Source organism: Cherax quadricarinatus, chromosome 9, assembly GCF_038502225.1.
Source record: "Cherax quadricarinatus isolate ZL_2023a chromosome 9, ASM3850222v1, whole genome shotgun sequence".
Lineage (NCBI taxonomy): Eukaryota > Metazoa > Arthropoda > Malacostraca > Decapoda > Parastacidae > Cherax > Cherax quadricarinatus.
The window spans coordinates 58,828,649-58,847,578 of NC_091300.1; positions in this window are offsets into that span (position 1 = coordinate 58,828,649).

An 18,930-nucleotide genomic window follows, 5' to 3' on the forward strand; every position below is an offset into this window, starting at 1 on the left:
GGGACATGGAAATAAGTTAGACAGTTCGCGATGACGCACTGACTTTCTTGGGTTATCGTGGGTGATTAACCCTCCGGGGTTAAAAATCCGAACGAAATCTTATTTTATCTTATCTTGCCCAGGCACCATGCCACCCACAACCACCACCACCACCACCACCACCTCTTCCTTCATCCACGAATATTCTTCTTCATGATCAGTATCACTGTCCGTGACCGAGGTTTTCGATCATGATCACCAACGACCCTTGGGGATTGCATATGACACTGCCTGAACGTTGGTGACGACTTCTAAAGGTACGTTTCACTGGGGAATAACAGAAATCACTGTCATTCGAAGAATCCTCTGAGAGCATAAAATCCATCTCATTGTCACTTATATTACTTTCACTATCATCATCACCAAAACTGATAGAAAATTATTATTTCCGCTTGCGTAGTTGCCCCTGAGTAATAACACTAGCCACCCCAGAGGTGCTTGGCAGAGGGTCTGGTGTTTACCTGGAGTTTATCTGGAGAGAGTTCCGGGGGTCAACGCCCCCGCGGCCCGGTCTGTGACCAGGCCTCCTTAGGTCAGTGTCCCAGGATGCGACCCACACCAGTCGACTAACACCCAGGTACCCATTTTACTGATGGGGAACATAGACAACAGGTGGAAAGAAACACGTCCAATGTTTCTACTCTGGCTGGGAATCGAACCCAGGCCCTCACCGTGTGAAGCTAGAGTGTTAACCACCAGGCACATTGCTACCCCAAAGGTGATGGGCTGAGGGTCATCTGGGTTATCGTCAATATTTCCAGTAATTTCTCGATCATCAGTGGCCACATAGGTGTCAAATCCACTAAACTCAGGTTCTGTATCACTTTCCCCGAATAAGACAGTCGTTATACGACGAGGTGTGAGCTAGCTGGTCAAGTGGCTGACGCGGCGGTCTGGAATTTTGTGACTCGGATCGAGGATTCTAACCCCGCCCGTGGTTTGTTTGCAATCGTGTCATTACGATATCGTGAGTTATGATATAAAATAGGTGAAGAAGCAGGCTGGAGTGTACCATGATATAAAGTAGGTGAAGAAGCAGGCTGGAGTGTACCATGATATAAAGTAGGTGAAGAAGCAGGCTGGAGTGTACCATGATATAAAGTAGGTGAAGAAGCAGGCTGGAGTGTACCATGATATAAAGTAGGTGAAGAAGCAGGCTGGAGTGTACCATGATATAAAGTAGGTGAAGAAGCATGCTGGAGTGTACCATGATATAAAGTAGGTGAAGAAGCAGGCTGGAGTGTACCATGATATAAAGTAGGTGAAGAAGCAGGCTGGAGTGTACCATGATATAAAGTAGGTGAAGAAGCAGGCTGGAGTGTACCATGATATAAAGTAGGTGAAGAAGCAGGCTGGAGTGTACCATGATATAAAGTAGGTGAAGAAGCAGGCTGGAGTGTACCATGATATAAAGCTGTAAAACATCATGATGGTAAAAATGGCTTAAAAAATCCACGAGTTGAAGAATGAGACACTTTTGCAACATTTGGAAATCATCATTGAGGAAACGTTTCGCCAGCCAGTGGCTGGTGTTTGTGTTTGTGGGAAACAATCAGGCTGCAGCATTAGGGATAAAAACAGCAGTTATTACCGGGATACCTCAGGGATATGTTTAAAAGACAATATTCAAAATAAAGTTGCTAGTAATGGCAAATCAATTGATCAACAAACAAAGAGAGATAGTAGAGGGTAACGAGTGACTAGCTCCCTTAAGGGTTACTATACAAATAGTAGGAGTCTAAGAAATAAGATAGATGAGCTAAGATTACTTGCAAGTGTAGGTAATATAGATATTGTTAGGTAAGACACATATGCAACAGTTAGGTATCTTTATTTCGAAACGTTTCGCCTACACAGTAGGCTTCTTCAGTCGAGTACAGAAAAGTTGATAGAAGCAGAAGAGACTTGAAGACGATGTAATCAGTCCATCACCCTTAAAGTTTTGAGGTGGTCAGTCCCTCAGTCTGGAGAAGAGCATTGTTTCCGTAGTATGAAACAATATTGTTTCATACTATGGAACAATGCTCTTCTCCAGACTGAGGGACTGACCACCTCAAAACTTTAAGGGTGATGGACTGATTACATCGTCTTCAAGTATCTTCTGCTTCTATCAACTTTTCTGTACTCGACTGAAGAAGCCTACTGTGTAGGCGAAACGTTTCGAAATGAAGATACCTAACTGTTGCATATGTGTCTTACCTAACAACCTGTCGGTATTTTATACCATTTTTAATGTTCAATATAGATATTATTGTTATAACAGAGACCTGGTTCAACCTGAAAGATAGAGAAATGCCTTCTGAATGCAACATACAGGGTTATAAACTATTCCACACTGATAGGGTCAACAGGAAGGGTGGTGGTGTGGCGATGTATGTCAGAGAAAATTTAAATTGTTGTCTTAGACATGATATAAGATTAGAAACATCGAACACAGAATCTGTTTGGCTACAGTTTCTCGAGGGACGTCACAAATTAATTTTGGGTGTGATTTATAGGACCCCAAACCTTGATAGGGAGTGCAGTAAGCTGTTATGGGACGAAATTCATAAGGCATCTAGATATGAAAATGTTGTGTTAATGGGAGATTTTAACTTTAGACAAATTGATTGGAACAATATGACAGGAAATCTTGAGTCTAGTGACTTTCTTGATACGGTTCAGGATTGCTTTTTAGAACAGTTTGTGACAGAACCAACTAGAGGAAACAATCTGCTTGACTTGGTTCTTGCCAACAAAGATTCACTAATTAATAATCTTGAGGTTAATGATGAGCTTGGGGAAAGTGATCACAAATCACTTAATTTTAATATATTATGGAATTACCCAGATAACTGCAATCAAATCACTGTCCCAGATTTTCGCTTGGCTGACTTCAAGGGACTGAAAAATTACCTGGGTGGGCTAAACTGGGATGTCCTGACTATGGGTCAGGTAGGTGATCTTGGTTGCCAATATGACGTTCTTCAGAGCATAGTTCTAGCTGCCCAGACAACTTTTGTTCCGAGTAGGGAAATTAGATCTAACAAAAATGTTCCCAAATGGATGAACAATAGATTAAAACATCTCATTGGTCAAAAGAGAGGCATATATAGGCGTATCAAAAGAGGTGATGGGCAGTTAAGAAATCAATATATTCAATTAAAGAGAGAAATAAAGAAAGGAATAAGAAAAGCAAAAAGGGATTATGAGGCTAAGGTCGCAAGGGATTCAAAGACTAATTCAAAAGGGTTCTTTCAGGTATGCAGAAGTAAGATTTGGGACAAGATTGGCACACTTAAGAGTAACTCTGGTCAGATCACTGACAGTGATAAGGATATGTGTGAAATTCTAAATACCTACTTCCTATCAGTTTTCACCCAGGAAAATACTAGCGATATTCCTGAAATAATAGATTACGTAGAACAGGATGATAATAAACTATGTACGATTGCGCTAACTAGTGACATGGTCCTCAGTCAAATAGAGAAACTAAAACCTAACAAATCCCCAGGCCCTGATGAACTGTTTGCAAGGGTGTTAAAGGAATGTAAAGAGGAACTTAGCATACCTTTGGCTAATCTTTTTAACATATCACTACAAACTGGCATAGTGCCTGACAAGTGGAAAATGGCAAATGTAATACCTATTTACAAGGCAGGTGACAGGTCCTTGGCTTCGAACTATAGACCAATAAGCCTTACCTCCATAGTGGGAAAATTTATGGAATCAATAATTGCCGAAGCAATTCGTAGCCATCTTGACAGGTACACATTGATTAATGAATCTCAACACGGTTTTACAAAAGAGCGTTCCTGTCTTACGAATTTACTAACTTTTTTCACTAAGGTGTTTGAGGAGGTAGATCATGGTAATGAATATGATATTGTGTATATGGGCTTCAGTAAGGCTTTCGATAGAGTTCCACACCATAGGCTATTGAGGAAGCTCGAGGCACACGGAATAGGAGAAATTTTTTCCTGGGCTGAGGCATGGTTGATGAATAGACAGCAGAGAGTTTGCATAAATGGGGAGAAATCAGAATGGGGGCACGTCAAAAGCGGTGTTCCTCAGGGGTCAGTGTTGGGCCCGTTGTTGTTCACAATTTACATAAACGACATAGATGAGGGAATAAATAGCGACATAAGCAAATTTGCTGATGACACCAAAATAGGCCGTCCAAATCATTCTAATGAGGACATTAGGGCACTCCAGGATGATTTGAATAGACTGATGCAATGGTCGGAGAAGTGGCAGATGCAGTTTAATATTGACAAATGCAAAGTTCTAAATGTTGGACAGGTAAATAACCATGCCACATATAAACTAAATAACGTAGATCTTAATACTACTAATTGTGAAAAGGATTTAGGAGTTCTGGTTAGCAGTAATCTAAAACCAAGACAACAGTGCATTAGTGTTCGCAATAAAGCTAACAGAATTCTTGGCTTCATATCTAGAAGTATAAATAATAGAAGTCCTCAGGTTGTTCTTCAACTCTATATATCCTTGGTTAGGCCTCATTTAGACTATGCTGCTCAGTTCTGGTCACGGTATTACAGAATGGATATAAATGCTCTGGAAAACGTACAGAGGAGGATGACAAAGATGATCCCATGTATCAGAAATCTTTCCTTTGAGTATAGACTGAGGGCTCTGAATCTGCACTCTCTCGAAAGGCGTAGAATTAGGGGGGATATGATCGAGGTGTATAAATGGAAAACAGGAATAAATAAAGGGGATGTAAAGAGAGGACTCGCAGGAATGGTTTCAAGTTGGAAAATTTCAGATTCAGAAAAGATATAGGAAAGCACTGGTTTGGTAATACAGTTGTGGATGAGTGGAACAACCTCCCGAGTACAGTTATTCAGGCTAAAACGCCGTGTAGTTTTAAAAGTAGGTTAGATAAATACATGAGTGGGTGTGGGTGGGTGTGAGTTGGACCTGACTAGCTTGTGCTGCTGGGTCTGGTGCAGTGCTCCATCTTTGAGTGGAGATGACCAGACTGGGTGGGTCATTGGGCTAATCCGGGGGGGGGGTCATTGGCCTAATCCGTGGGGGGACATGGACCTGCTCCGCATGGGTCAGTAGACCTGTTACAGTGTTCCTTCTTTCTTATGTTCTTATGTTCTTAAGAGTTTCAGGTAATCAGTCCCTCAGCCTGTGACTCCGCCTCCTCCTGCTTCATCTCTCCTGAGTGCAGTATTTACCTGGAATCTACCTGGAGGACATTCCACGGATCAACGTCCCCGTGGCCCCTGTCCGTGACTTTGCCTCCCGTTTGATCAAGGCCTGGTAAACTAGGCTGTCACTGTTACTATAGCCCTTTGGCTATATCTTATTGCATTCCTTGGATCCTTTTTCTGATGGGACTTTTAATAAAAGTGCACTTCTTTTGAGCCACAGTATACCACATTCTCGGGTCCTTGTCAATACTTTACTGTATTACACTACAGCTCGCCTCTTCTTGGACAAGTGGTATACCGTCTCCTCTTTATATCTTTCTCCTTCTCAGTCACTTTCTGTTCCTGATCTGACATTTCTAATTTCTTCCCTACCTTCTCCTCTCCTCTTATTTGATTTTAATGATCATCTTTTCCTCTGGGGACGGTCTCACTGTGACTGTCGTGACGATCAGTTAGAAGCTCTTCTCAAGTCTCTCCCCTCCTAGATTTAAATACAGGTATTCCCACTAATTTTGATCCTTGCACTCTAACTCTCTTCCATTTTGATCTTCGTACTCTAACTCTCCAAGTCTGCCAGAGAGTTAATGCCTTTAGACTTTCTTCTAGCAGTCTTATAATGTGCCTTTTACGCTTCTGGAACTAGAGTCAACACTTTCTGCTTTTGGATTGTCGGCAGCTGGACCTGATGTCATTCATATTCGCACTTTTAGTAATGTTTTACGTATGCCTCATAATGCGTGTTTCTGGATAACTATTGAATTAGTTATATATTTTTTAATAATGTAATCTTTCATTTTTTTTGTTTATCCATTTACAACCCAATGTTCACCATGGAGTCAGATTTTCGCTCATAGTCGCAGTGTTTGCTGGACGCTTCCACACATTTCTTAATTGTTATTCCATATCATATCGTAATTACCAATTATTTTGATTAAATCTTGCCTCTTGCCTCTTGTTGTAAACAAATTACCCAGCTTTAATATGTTTTTAAAACTCTCTGTGCCAGAGTTTGCTCTATGTCGACTCCTTAGTTTGTTGCCCAAATTCTTTCATAATCTCATTTGTGAAATGCACTATTTTCTCATGCTAGCATTGTTTTGAATGAGTTCTATGCCATATTAGATTTTCTTTCTCATGTAACTTGAGCATTTGTATTTACAAATAATGTTCACTTAGGGGAGGGAACTTAGGACGTCTTGATCCGTCGTTGAGAAATGTCAAGTCACAACTAAGAGAAGAACCAGAGATATAGTTGTAGTAATAGTAGATTTACTAGTAGTTGAACTAGCAGTAGTAGCATTACTAGTAGTTAAACCGGCAGTAGTAGTAGTAGAAGCAGAAGAAGTACAATTCGTAGTTGTAACAGTATTAGAATTTGTAGTAGTAGTAGTAGTAGTAGTAGTAATGGTAGCAGGAGTGGTAATAAAGAGTTAGTTGCAGAAATAATATTTGAAGGATTAGTGGTAGTAGTAATAATAATAGACAATGTATTGTGACCCCTGAATGGGTCACAATGTATATAATGTATATTACCTGTTCATATAATTTTATATTGCTTATATTTGCGATATTAGCTAAATCGTATATATATTGCTTTATATTATTATTTGACTTAGTTATATTATTAGGGAGGATGTAAGATTTATATATATTATTCAGTGCTCGTAGTTCTAGAGTGTTAAGTAGCAGACAGCATTGTCTAACTACCAGTTCCGCTTGTTTCCCAGCCGGCTTCTCTGTGTTGCTGGGCAGCAGCAGTCCACGGAGAGTCACGTGATCGGGGGAGGGGGTGATCACACCTCACCTGGGTGAGACTGTCTTGCTTTGACTCGCCCTCTTTTCTGTTTGGCTTGGCTTCCGACAAGACGTGTCTTCCTTACTGGCTCTTGTTGGAAGATAATCTCTGTCGCTCTCTTGTTGTTGGTTCTGTGTAACTCTGTTCACAGAGCATTGCCTAGACAGTGATTTTCGACGTTGTACTGAGGTTGTGTGTCGCATAGACACTCTGAGACACTCAGGTCCTGAGCTGTAGCTTCTGACCTAATTAGTATTGGTATCTGTGTACTGTCACAGTCGGGGATTTTCTAATGCTGAACTTGGATTCAGTAGTATGGGAGTTTTGTGACTTTTATGGAGGATCTGCAGATGGTCCCTACTTAGTGTCGTTATATTATCTCCTTATTCCTGATTCTGTGTCGCAGTTGCTTGCTATATTGCTGTTCGGTTTATCAGTCGTTTTATTGTTCAAGCAAGCTGTTCTGATTGCCAGGTTGGTCAAGAAGTTAGTTTATGTGAGGACTTTTAGTCAGTCACTGGTTAAGTCTAGTCGAGTCTTCAGACATAGCGAACAACTTAGAGCACTTACACACATACACACAAACTTACTTGTATATATTTTATTATGTTATTAAATGTTAACAATGTACCAGACGGTACTTAAAAGCCATTAAGATGTGATATGTGCCTTCAGCACAATACTACTGTACACGAGTGAAGTGATTATTTATGATTATTTTGATTACATTGATCACTTTAATTTATTTTGATATATGCCTAGACAACTTAATTGTTAATAAACTTATTAAAATTTTAGTTTCTTTAGTTAGTAGCCTCCCAGCTGCAATTCTGAAGCACTATTGAATCTTATTGAATTCTAATGGATAACTGGACCAGGATACTGACTATTTGTTACAAAAACCCAGTAACAGGCTGGATGCTAGAAGGGCAGTCCTTTCTAGTATTCACTGGAGATCTCTATGCTTATTAGAAATCGCGTTTTTTGTAACACAATGTAATAGTAATATATTTATTAAAAATAGTAGCAGTACTAGTAGTAGTACATAGAAAGAAGAGAACAGAGGAGTGCAGCAAAAGGCCTCCTGGCCCAAAGTGGGCAGGATTAATTGTTGAGCCATGAGAGTAAATTACATCTCCAGGCGATGGAGACCAAAATATGTCATAATTACATTTATTCTTGTTTAATAAGCCCAACTGGTCAGGTTGAACTTTCTAAAATATTCTTTTATAGACTTTTAGATAAATTTGATCATTGGGACTAAGCCTAACTTAAAATTATCTGGTTTTATTACATTTATTATTTCTTAAAATATATGCTTTTCTTCTTTAAGTGAAGACTGATTTTTCGTAGACTTATGGCATAACAAATTTTCACTGCTTATTCGGCATAAATTATCCTTCCTCTTTAGGCCAAACTCACCGATTTAACTCATTCTGCTCGACATTCCGAAGGAGCAGAGAAACACTGCATTAGACAAAGTGACCCAAGTTTGAAAAAGAAAAGTAAACAAGATATGGGAAAGTAAAAGAATATGAAACAAAAACGAGACTAAGGAGACAGGTAGAGATGAAAGAAGAAATGGAGATATAAATCAGCTCAAGTCACCGGATGTGTTGAAGGCTGGAGCATCTACCAGCGAATTGAGAACACAGACATCAATAGAAAGTTAGATTGGCATATGACAGGAATATTGAGAACAATGAATAAGGGTTGATTTGACAAGACGGCTTTTGGGAAAATTAGAAATGTGGATAGTTTTTGAAGAGGACGAGTTAATAAGAAAGTTGTATTCTTTAATATGAGTGTTTCCAGTGCCGGCAAGCAGAGTATTTATTTAGTGCGCTTTAAATCCGTCACTGACAGACTTAAAAACAAGAGTAGCAGAAAATAGTATAGACAACCCAGCATCAGTAACATGGAGAAGAGATGTATGAACTAGAGTAACGGTGTTGGGTGAAATTATGGAAAACGGAGTTGCCAAGTGTGACTTTTATTGCCGACACCTCTTCAATAATAGTGTCCTTAGGTAGGTCTACATGTGAGAGAATAATAGTGTCCTTAGGTAGGCCTACATGTGAGAGAATGGGTCTGCGTGGCGTAGAAGCTGCCAACACTTACTAGTTTTTTAATACGGAGGACATAAGTCTGTCGAAAAGGAAATTTTATACGTAAATATTTTGAAGACTTGAAAGGTAGGGAAAGGAAACAACAGTTTTTCACAAAAATAGTTAGTTTGGGAGGAAAAAAGTATGTTTAGCATGATAATAGAATAGCTAGGATGCGGCCTAAAAATCTCACACCATTTCTTGGCACTTTTTCTCCAACTTACTTCCGTCACTCTCAAGACTTTATCGAACGTGTAATGCACATCCGACCTGTAAAATGCCAAGCCTCGCTTTACTAATGTTCCTCTTGACTATTTTCGCTGCTTTCTCAAAGTGAAGACCAACGATGGGCCAATTCAACTAAAAGTTCCTACTGATGTCCTGGATCTTACTCGAATTTGTGGAGGACTAACTACTTTCCTTCAAATCCTTACATAAGAACATATGAACATAAGAAAGAAGGAACACTGTAACAGGCCTACTGGCCTATGCGAGGCAGCTCCACTTCTCGTACCGGGTTAAGCCAATACCAATTTAAAGCCATTGCTGCGAGTCCTGTCTATGTTAGATATTTTTAGCATGCTATTTACATCCCCTTCATTAATTCCTGTTTTCCATTTATACACCTCAATCATATACCTCCTAATTCTACGCCTTTCTAGATAGTGCAGGTTCAGGGCCCTCAGTCTATCCTCATAGGGAAGATTTCTGATACATGGGATCCACTTGGTCGTCCTATACATGCGTTTCTCAGTGCATTTATATCCATTCTGTAATACCGTGACCAAAACTGTGCAGCATAATCTAAATGAGGCCTAACCAAAGATATATAGAGTTGAAGAACAACCTGAGGACTTCTATTATTTATATTTCTTGCTATGAAGCCAATGATTCTGTTAGCTTTATTGCGAACGCTAATACACTGTTGTCTTGGTTTTAGATTACTGCTAACCAGAACTCTTAAATCCTTTTCGCAATCCGTAATATTAAGATCTACATTATTTAGTTTATATGTGGCATGACTAGTTTCCTGTACAACACTTAGAACGTTGCATTTGTCTATATTAAACGCATCTGCCACTTCTCCGATCACTGCATCAGTCCATTCAAATCATCCTGGAGTGCCCTAATGTCCTCATTAGAATTAACTGGACGGCCTATTTTGGTGTCATCAGCAAATTTGCTTATGTCGCTATTTATTCCCTCATCTATGTCGTTTATGTAAATTGTGAGCAACAAGGGGTCCAACACTGACCCCTGTGGAACACCGCTTGTGATGTGCCCCCATTCTGATTTCTCCCCATTTATGCAAACTCTCTGCTGCCTATTCATCAACCATGCCTCAGCCCAGGAAAAAATTTCTCCTCCTATTTTGTGTGCCTTAAGTTTCCTCAATTGCCTCTGATGTGGAACTCTATCGAAAGCCTTACTTAAGTCCATATACACAATATCATATTCAATACCATGATCTACCTCCTCAAATATCTTAGTGAAGAAAGTCAGTAAATTCGTAAGACAGGAACCCCCCTTTGTAAAACCGTGTTGAGAATCATTAATCAATCTGTGCCTGTCAAGATGGCTACGAATTGCTTCGGCAATTATTGATTCCATAAATTTTCCCACTATGGAGGTAAGGCTTATTGGTCTATAGTTCGAAGCCAAGGACCTGTCACCTGCCTTGTAAATAGGTATTATATTTGCCATTTTCCACTTGTCAGGCACTATGCCAGTTTGTAGTGATATGTTAAAAAGATTAGCCAAAGGTATGCTAAGTTCCTCTTTACATTCCTTTAACACCCATGCAAACAGTTCATCAGGGCCTGATGAACTCTCTGGCTATGCTGTGTAAGTGATATTTTTGCTGTCTTGCCTCTTGACTCATTTTTCATCCAATCTTTTCCTGATGTTCTTATCAGTTGCGCTTTATTCATCAAGTTCTAATTAAAATCTTTGCTTCCTATCCCTGATGTTTATGTCCACTGTTCTGTCTTGTGCTTTTTTTTATTACTGTGAACCAATACACAGTTGCATGTACATTCACATTTCTTTCCAAATTCCTTCTGTCAAGAATAGTGTTGTTGTTTTTTCTACTTGCCCTCCATAACTGTTCTCTCAATTTCTCTGTTCTGAAATTTCCACTTTCGCTCCTCATTTTCCTGCTTTGACTTCTCTGCTCTAGCAAACTCTGCCTATTCTCAAGCTGAACAAATTTTGTTTTCTCCGAAACTTACCTTTTCTGTGCAGACTGTACTTATCCTTTTAAAAAGTTCCAACTCTCAGATGTTAACAAAACCCTCCGTTCTTTAGGTATGAAACTTGCTTTCTCTTAAACTGGCAACCATCGTTGTGATAAAGTTTATACGTCTCTTCTCATTGCCAATGATGCCTTTAGCATTTACTCCATTTCCTCTCCATTACTTTGGTGAAACTGGCCAGGGTCTCGCTGACTGACTTAAGGGCCCATATGAAGTGCTTGCTCATTTTATATCATGTTATCTGGTCTTCTGCTAAAACTATCCTTCTCTACAGAGACACTTTGAAATAGAATGAACCAATATACACAAGTCCTGGCTTTGTTTCTGTAGATGCTTGACATTCTCATTACAGTAATAAATTTTTTGATATTTAGAAATCTCGTGGACCCAACCATTGCCTCCTTCTCCTCCTCCTCCTCCTTCTCCTCCTCCTCCTCCTCTTCATTCCTTTTGATCTGTCTACTGTTTCTCCACGGCAGTGAGATGTAACTAACTGTACGTATTGCATTCAGGCTTACCTTAAAAATGTGTGGTAGTGCCAGACAACTTTAGTGCTTTGGAATCTATCAAAAAAAATAATTCGGCTCATCCCCAGTTCTTCATATACAACTTTGGCTGCTCCCCATATCTAGCAAAGACAAAGAAGTCGTTTTCTGATGAGTCTCTGGTCATGTGGATATTCAGGGCAACGAGCAGGCAGACTCGTCTGTAGGATTGTTCCATTCACAGACTATTTTGCTGTAATATCTAGCCACCTTCTCAACTGTTGGCAACAACGTTGTTCTGAGTTGATTCATAACAAGTTAAATTCTATCAAGCCGGGTTTAGGATCCTGGTCTTATCATCGAAGTCACTGTTGGGAGACTATGCTTTCCCATCTTAGTATCGGGCACACACGTCTCACTCATGGGTATCTTATGAATAGGCGCCCAGTTCCATTCTAAGAATTGTCTGATTCCATTTTCAACACCGATTCCCGCTGACTGTTTTGACAACAACAGATTTGGTACACAAAACCTTTCATTGCACTTCCTTTAGCACTCCTCACCGCCCTTACTAACTCAACCTCCATTATATTCTCCACACTTGCTAGTTTCAGATCCAGCATATTATGCAGTGCACCTTACCCTGCAGAGCTATATGATCCTTGTGGGTTTAGAGCTAATTTCTTATTATAATAGTAATGCAATATGTGAAATGTACTGAAGACAGGTTTTGTTTTGTGTTTTTATTGTTAGTGAAAATGTGTATATTTTTCTAGAGGTGATTTTATCTGTTTAATTAATATTTTGTGTTATTCAATATCATGAGGGTTTATGGTGGTATATTTTTGAATAACTTTATACATACCCTTAGACATGGTATTCCCCCCCCCTTTACTTTAATTTCGTAACACTAAACCTCATTAGAAGATGTAGATTGATACTTCAAATTATTTTCTGGGTTGCTCCACATTCATTTCTATCTTTTCAACCATTGATTTTCCATTTATTTAACGTCTTTAGGAAAATTTGTATTTGAAGTGACCTGTGTTCAAGAAAAAAACAATTATATCAGTTAAGAGAAGATTAACATCGGTCAATGTTAAAATTCTCTAACCACCTCAGAGTTTACTGTGACGACTTAGGTAAGCAAAACAATTATCTGTGCTATCTTGGATCAAGTTCCTGATCAAGGAGGATAGTAATCAGTAAATTGAACCACTTTGTACCTGAGTGGCACTTGGAAATCACTCGGTGATTAAAAATTCTCACTCAGATGATGTCAAAATGGCTAAAAGGAAATACTTCTGGCCTTGGAGATCTCAAGGGACAGTATGTACATGAATGCTTCGACTGTTTAACAACGTTGAAAGCGATGCTGCTCCGATCCCTCGGTATGTTATCACAGAAGATTCTTGGGAGAGAACGCGTGTCAACCGTCTGATAAATTCCTTAATATCAGTGATAAGTAATACACACCTATATGTAATAGACAATGCAGTATCTATCAGTTGAGAATTTGGTTCTCTTCCAGATAAATCTACCGAAACATTTGTTGTTGTATTCCGTGAGAGAATTATTCTGTTTCACATCTGTTGTGGAGTCTAATTTGACAACAACTGAGAATTCATTAAGGTAATGACGAAGGATCATTGGATTAAGTTCATTATTCACTCGAGGCTTTTCACCACAATGTATCTGGTAAGCAGCAGCCTTGATAAACACATTAACTATAAAATCATTGAAATATGAAAATGGTCATCCCTAGCTGTACCACTTCTGATGATGTAATTGTACACAAAGTAACTGAAAAGACTGATAAGAAAATCTCCTCAGTATGATTTGTATGGTTATTACAGACGATTGTTTATGACCTCTTGGTTGTTCTTCCCTAAAATTAAAATAAGCTCAACATCCAATATCCTCACTAAGGTTTTTAATTCTTTTGCTAAGAATAGTGTCGTACCAGACTGCAAATTCATACCGTGTGCTCAGTTATATCATGTAGCTAGGAACAATACACAATTCTTTGATGCTGCTTGGGAATGTGAACAAAAACCCGTACGAGCATGCTGTAAATGCACCAATGGACCGTTCCTCCATGCTGCAACAACCCAACAGTCTTCATGCTCCCTGTAAGCTGCATTGTTAAAGTATGTTTCACCTTTCCTGGTTGCAGTCCCAGGATTGAAACAGTCTTCGATGCTTAGTATGCTGCTCCATTCCATCATGCTGTACGGTTGTTACATGGTCCACAGTCATGAAATTCCAGACTTACGCAGCATAAAAGATCAAGGTGAGAACAACAGACTATGCTAGCTGGGAGTCGAAAAATACACTTTCTCCTTATGCTGCACCATCCCGGGATACTACACCATCACGAAATGCAATATCTACATGCTACATCTTCTCACAATACTGCCCCTTGCTAGGAACAACACAGTCCCAGCATGCTACAACTTTCCATCATAATGAAGTGTATTGTCATGCTTACCAAGCAGAGGACAAAATTCCGTCCTAGAATGCTGCATTTTACAATAATGCATATTGATCTATGGTAAAATACAGCCTCAGCATCCTGCGCCCTCCCGGTATGCTGCACCAGCATTATCGTACTTTACTTTCTCAGCATGCTACACGCTTCCCATTCCCGTCATGCTGCACGCATTAAGACCAAAACATTTACCTATATTGCTACACTGTACAGCATATTGCACGTCACAGCATGCAGCCCCGTCACAGCATACCGCACCAGTCTGGAAACAAAACTGCCTTCCAGCATGCTGCACTATCCCTACATGCTGGTACGGGCTGGGGACAATACAGTGTGTCGTGTAGCAGTGAGCTGGAAGTAAAGCATTTTCCAAGCATGCTGTAGCATCTAGAATTCTTCTTTATTCCAGTATGCTGCACACCAACATGCAGCCCAGTCTCAGCATAACCTTTCAATCTAGAAACAACACGCAGTTCTAGCATGCTGCGATGGGCTGCCAATACATCCTTCAAAATTTTTGGATCGTCCTTGTCCTGGGTACCATGCTGCCAACATATAAGCTCCAAACATGCTGCACTTTTCAAATGGTGCCCAGGACAGGAAACAATACTGTTACAGCATGTTGCACCGTCCAGGCATCAGCATGCTGTAACATGTTGCACCTGAAGGGAAACAATATACCTTCTCAGCAAGCTGCATATGCACTGGAACAATCCTGTCAGTATACCTGCAATGCTGCAGCATGCTGATCCTTACTAGTGGTGTTTGGAATAATACATCTTCCAATATGTTGCACCAAAAGTCACTCAGCTTATTACATCATCATACGATGCTGCTCCAGTCTGGGGAAAAATACGCCAACTCAGCACGCCGCCCCGTCCCAGCATGATGCACCGTACAGTCGTGCTGAACTGTCCCAGAATTAAGAATCGTTCTATCATCTTGCATCGTCACTGCACAATTTTCCAGCATCCACACCATCCCAGCATTCGCCACCGAGAAGGTAAAAATTCAATCCTAAATTATGTAAGTCTTTGGGCTGATAGAACGTAGTTGTACAGGTGAGTGTGAGAAACAAGAGGGCAGAAGTAACACGTACGAAGGCAGCAATAATTATCAAAATATGTATGAAATACGTTCAGAAAACACGAAACTTGTGCAAAGGGAGAGATATATACCAGAGAGGCGAGGCAAGGAATGGCAAAAAATATAATTGACGAGCAAAGACAAATTGTATATTAAAAAGAACATAATAACGCAAACATGTTTGATGACTACCATAGATAGAGCAATAAATTATTCATAATTACTGAATTTATAGGAATCATAGCGGAGCTGTTATTTATATGTTTAAGAAAAATTTGAACTACTGGATCAGAAAAAAATATATAAAACGGATGGGACAGACAGAGAATCTCTCTCTATGCAGTTTCTTGAAGTGCATGAAGTGTTTTTCTTAGGTGTGAACCTCAGACAAGAAAACCAGGATAAACGTCTTTGGGACGCAGTTGCTAAGGCATCTTGATAGTAATATGTAGTTTTAATGCAGGATTTTATTTGATTTAAATTGATTGGAGTAGTTTTTAGAATAAATTTAAGAGAGCAGCGACTTGAAAATTTTCAGTAGTTTTTTATTTAAATAGTTCGTCTGAAGCAACAAGAGAACATAATCTGCTTGGTTCTGGTACACAAGGATTCTCTAATAAATAATCTCGAATTAAATTGACAGGTTTAAGTAAACAACTGCAAATGACTCAGTTTCAATAAGGAATTACAATTTCAGTATAAGGAATTACCTTAGAAACGATAACAAAGTTAAGGTCATCAATTTTTGTTTTTGCAGGTTGTATAGGCCTGATGGATTACTTAAGAAGTGAAGACGAGGAGGCCGCATAAATGATGGTAAAGGCTGGTAATTTGACATTTACGGAAGTGCTGTCTAAGTCGTCCAAGCTATATATATTCCTATTACACTACTGTAAACATAAATGTACCTAAATGGCTAAACAATAGACAGCAACATCACCCTGTAAAAAGAAAACTGCAGGCAAATCAGAAGAGGGTAGAGTCACTTTATTGACCAATGTATTGAACAAAATATTCCATGGAGGAAAGAAGTGAGCTGAAAGAGAAGTTAATATTAAAGTTACGAGGGAATTATACACCAGCCCTAAGGAATTAAGTTAATAGGACTAAGATACGGAATAAAACAAACTCACCTAAATGTAACTCAGTTTACCATTAGTGCAAAAGAAATGGTTATCATTTTTAACACTTATATCCTCTATATTTTTGCATCAACGGAAACAAACGAAATCAGAGGAATCTATTATTATACAGGACAAGAGGAAAATAATTCCTACAAGATCAGTTTCACTAGTAACATAATCCTCGGACATCTATATACTGTAGTTAAAGCCAAACAATTCACTAGACCTAAAGGAATGTGAGGAGGTCCTCAGTATGCTGAAAATAATAATAAGAAAAATATCGACAAGTTGAAGATTAAGACACATGTGCAACAATTGGGTATCTTAAATGATGAAATGTTTTCCTTGATAGTAGGCTTCTTCAGTCAAATACAGAGTTAGCAGGTGTAGTAGTGAAATAAAGACGATGTAATCAGTCCATCAACTTTCAAGAAAAAGTTTTGAATTGGTCAGTCCCTCAGCCTGGAGAAAGTTCAGCTTCATGGCCTGGAATGATGTGAAGCTGAAGCATAAGAACGGAATCTGAAATATTGTCGAAGGTGAGGTAGAAGATCTCGAAGACGTTGCATGGGATTAGATTCACTACTACACCTGCTTCCTCTGTATTTGACTGAAGAAGCCTGCTGTGTGGGCGAAACGTTTCATCAATAAAGATACTCAACTGTTGCCCATGTGACTTAATCTTCAACTTGTGGGTATTTTATACCATTTTCAACATAACTGTCAGAGACGGTACCTTGGTACAAAGGACATCTTCCACTCTTCATCGCTCATCTACTAGTTATGAGTAAGAAGGGTTGGATTCCAGAGGGACCTGCCTTCTTCTGGTAGTGAATCCCGTTCCTTTCAACGTCTTCGAGATCTTCCTCCTCACCTTTGACAGCATTTAGGTCTCCGTTCTCATGCTTCAGCTTCATATTGTTCCAGACCATGGACCTGAACTCATCTCCTTGGTGACAGAACCGACCACCTCAAATACTTTTTCCTCAAGGTTGATGGACTGATTACATCACTACTACAGCTGCTCCCTCTATATTTGACTGAAGAAATCTACTGTTTACGAGAAACATTTCAACAGTAAAGATACCCAACTTAGTAGACCAGTAGCTATTATCTTCAACAATTTATAATTAACTGCTACAGTATTGGAGAAATATTAAACCAGTTTACACAGCAGAAGACAGATCGTTAGCTTCAAATTATAGACCAGTCTAATTTTAATTATGGGAAACTTTATAGAATCTATAATTCTGGATTCATTTCAGACACCTTGAAGGATAATGTGATCGAAGCTCACCCATAATTATACCAAGGGAGGTTCTCACGAGATGGTGGAAGATAAAAAAGACCACAATGTGTTTATAAACTACAGAAAGGTTGTAGATGGAAAACCACCAAGCTCACTGAAGAAAACAGATGCTCAATAGTAGAGTAGGAGAAATTATCTCCTAGTTCCTGCCATTGATTACTAATAGGCAACAAAGAGTTGGCATAATCGCAGAGAAACTGGAGTCGGGACCCTTTGCAAGTTGTGTCCTGAAGCTTCGTTAACAATTTTCATAAATGACTTAAATGTGGGAATAAATAGCGACATAAGATTGATGATGATAAAGTAATCCTTGTTCAGATTTAAATACATGTTTGACATGAATGGATGTAGTTGAGTGTGAATTGGACCTGTCTATTAGGAGCCAATAAGCATACTGAAGGGCTCTTTTATTCATATGTTCTTTAAAGAAATCTGAATTTTTTTCCACCTCGGTTCATAGATTATTAATTCCCGTTTCCGTAGCTCTTTAGGACCTTTATGAATTGGTAACTTACCTTTTATTATAAAAGTACTGCTGCTGATACTATTACTACAAACATTAATAATAATACTAATGATAAAAACAGTTATCATCATCATCAACAACAACAACAAATAAACAAGGGCCCACAGGAATGCTGATGACCTTCACCTATCAAAAGTTAATCATTACTTCCCGTCTTGGACCAACTATTGCATATGCATTTGTAACCGTGATCTGAATGGTTGACGTTGCAGGCGCGTGCCTGGAATTTGAAGTGGCCAATTTTGGATCGGATTGAACTGAAACCATTGTGAACTGCAACTGGAGCCTGTTGAAATTGTGACGAAGTGGAACTGGGATAGATTTGGCACGGAAACAGATTTGTCCTCAGCGGCAGGACTGAAACTGACGCAAGATAAAAGTCGCGCAGGATGAGTAACTACGTATTACTTACAAGGTAAACTATGCATAACTTGAAAATGTGTAAGTTAACTCTAAGTTTATTTTGAGCTAAGGCCAGTTGAATTTAAAGCAAACTGAAATTAATTTAGAAAATCGTCAAATGACTAAGTCAAGCTGGAAGTGGCAC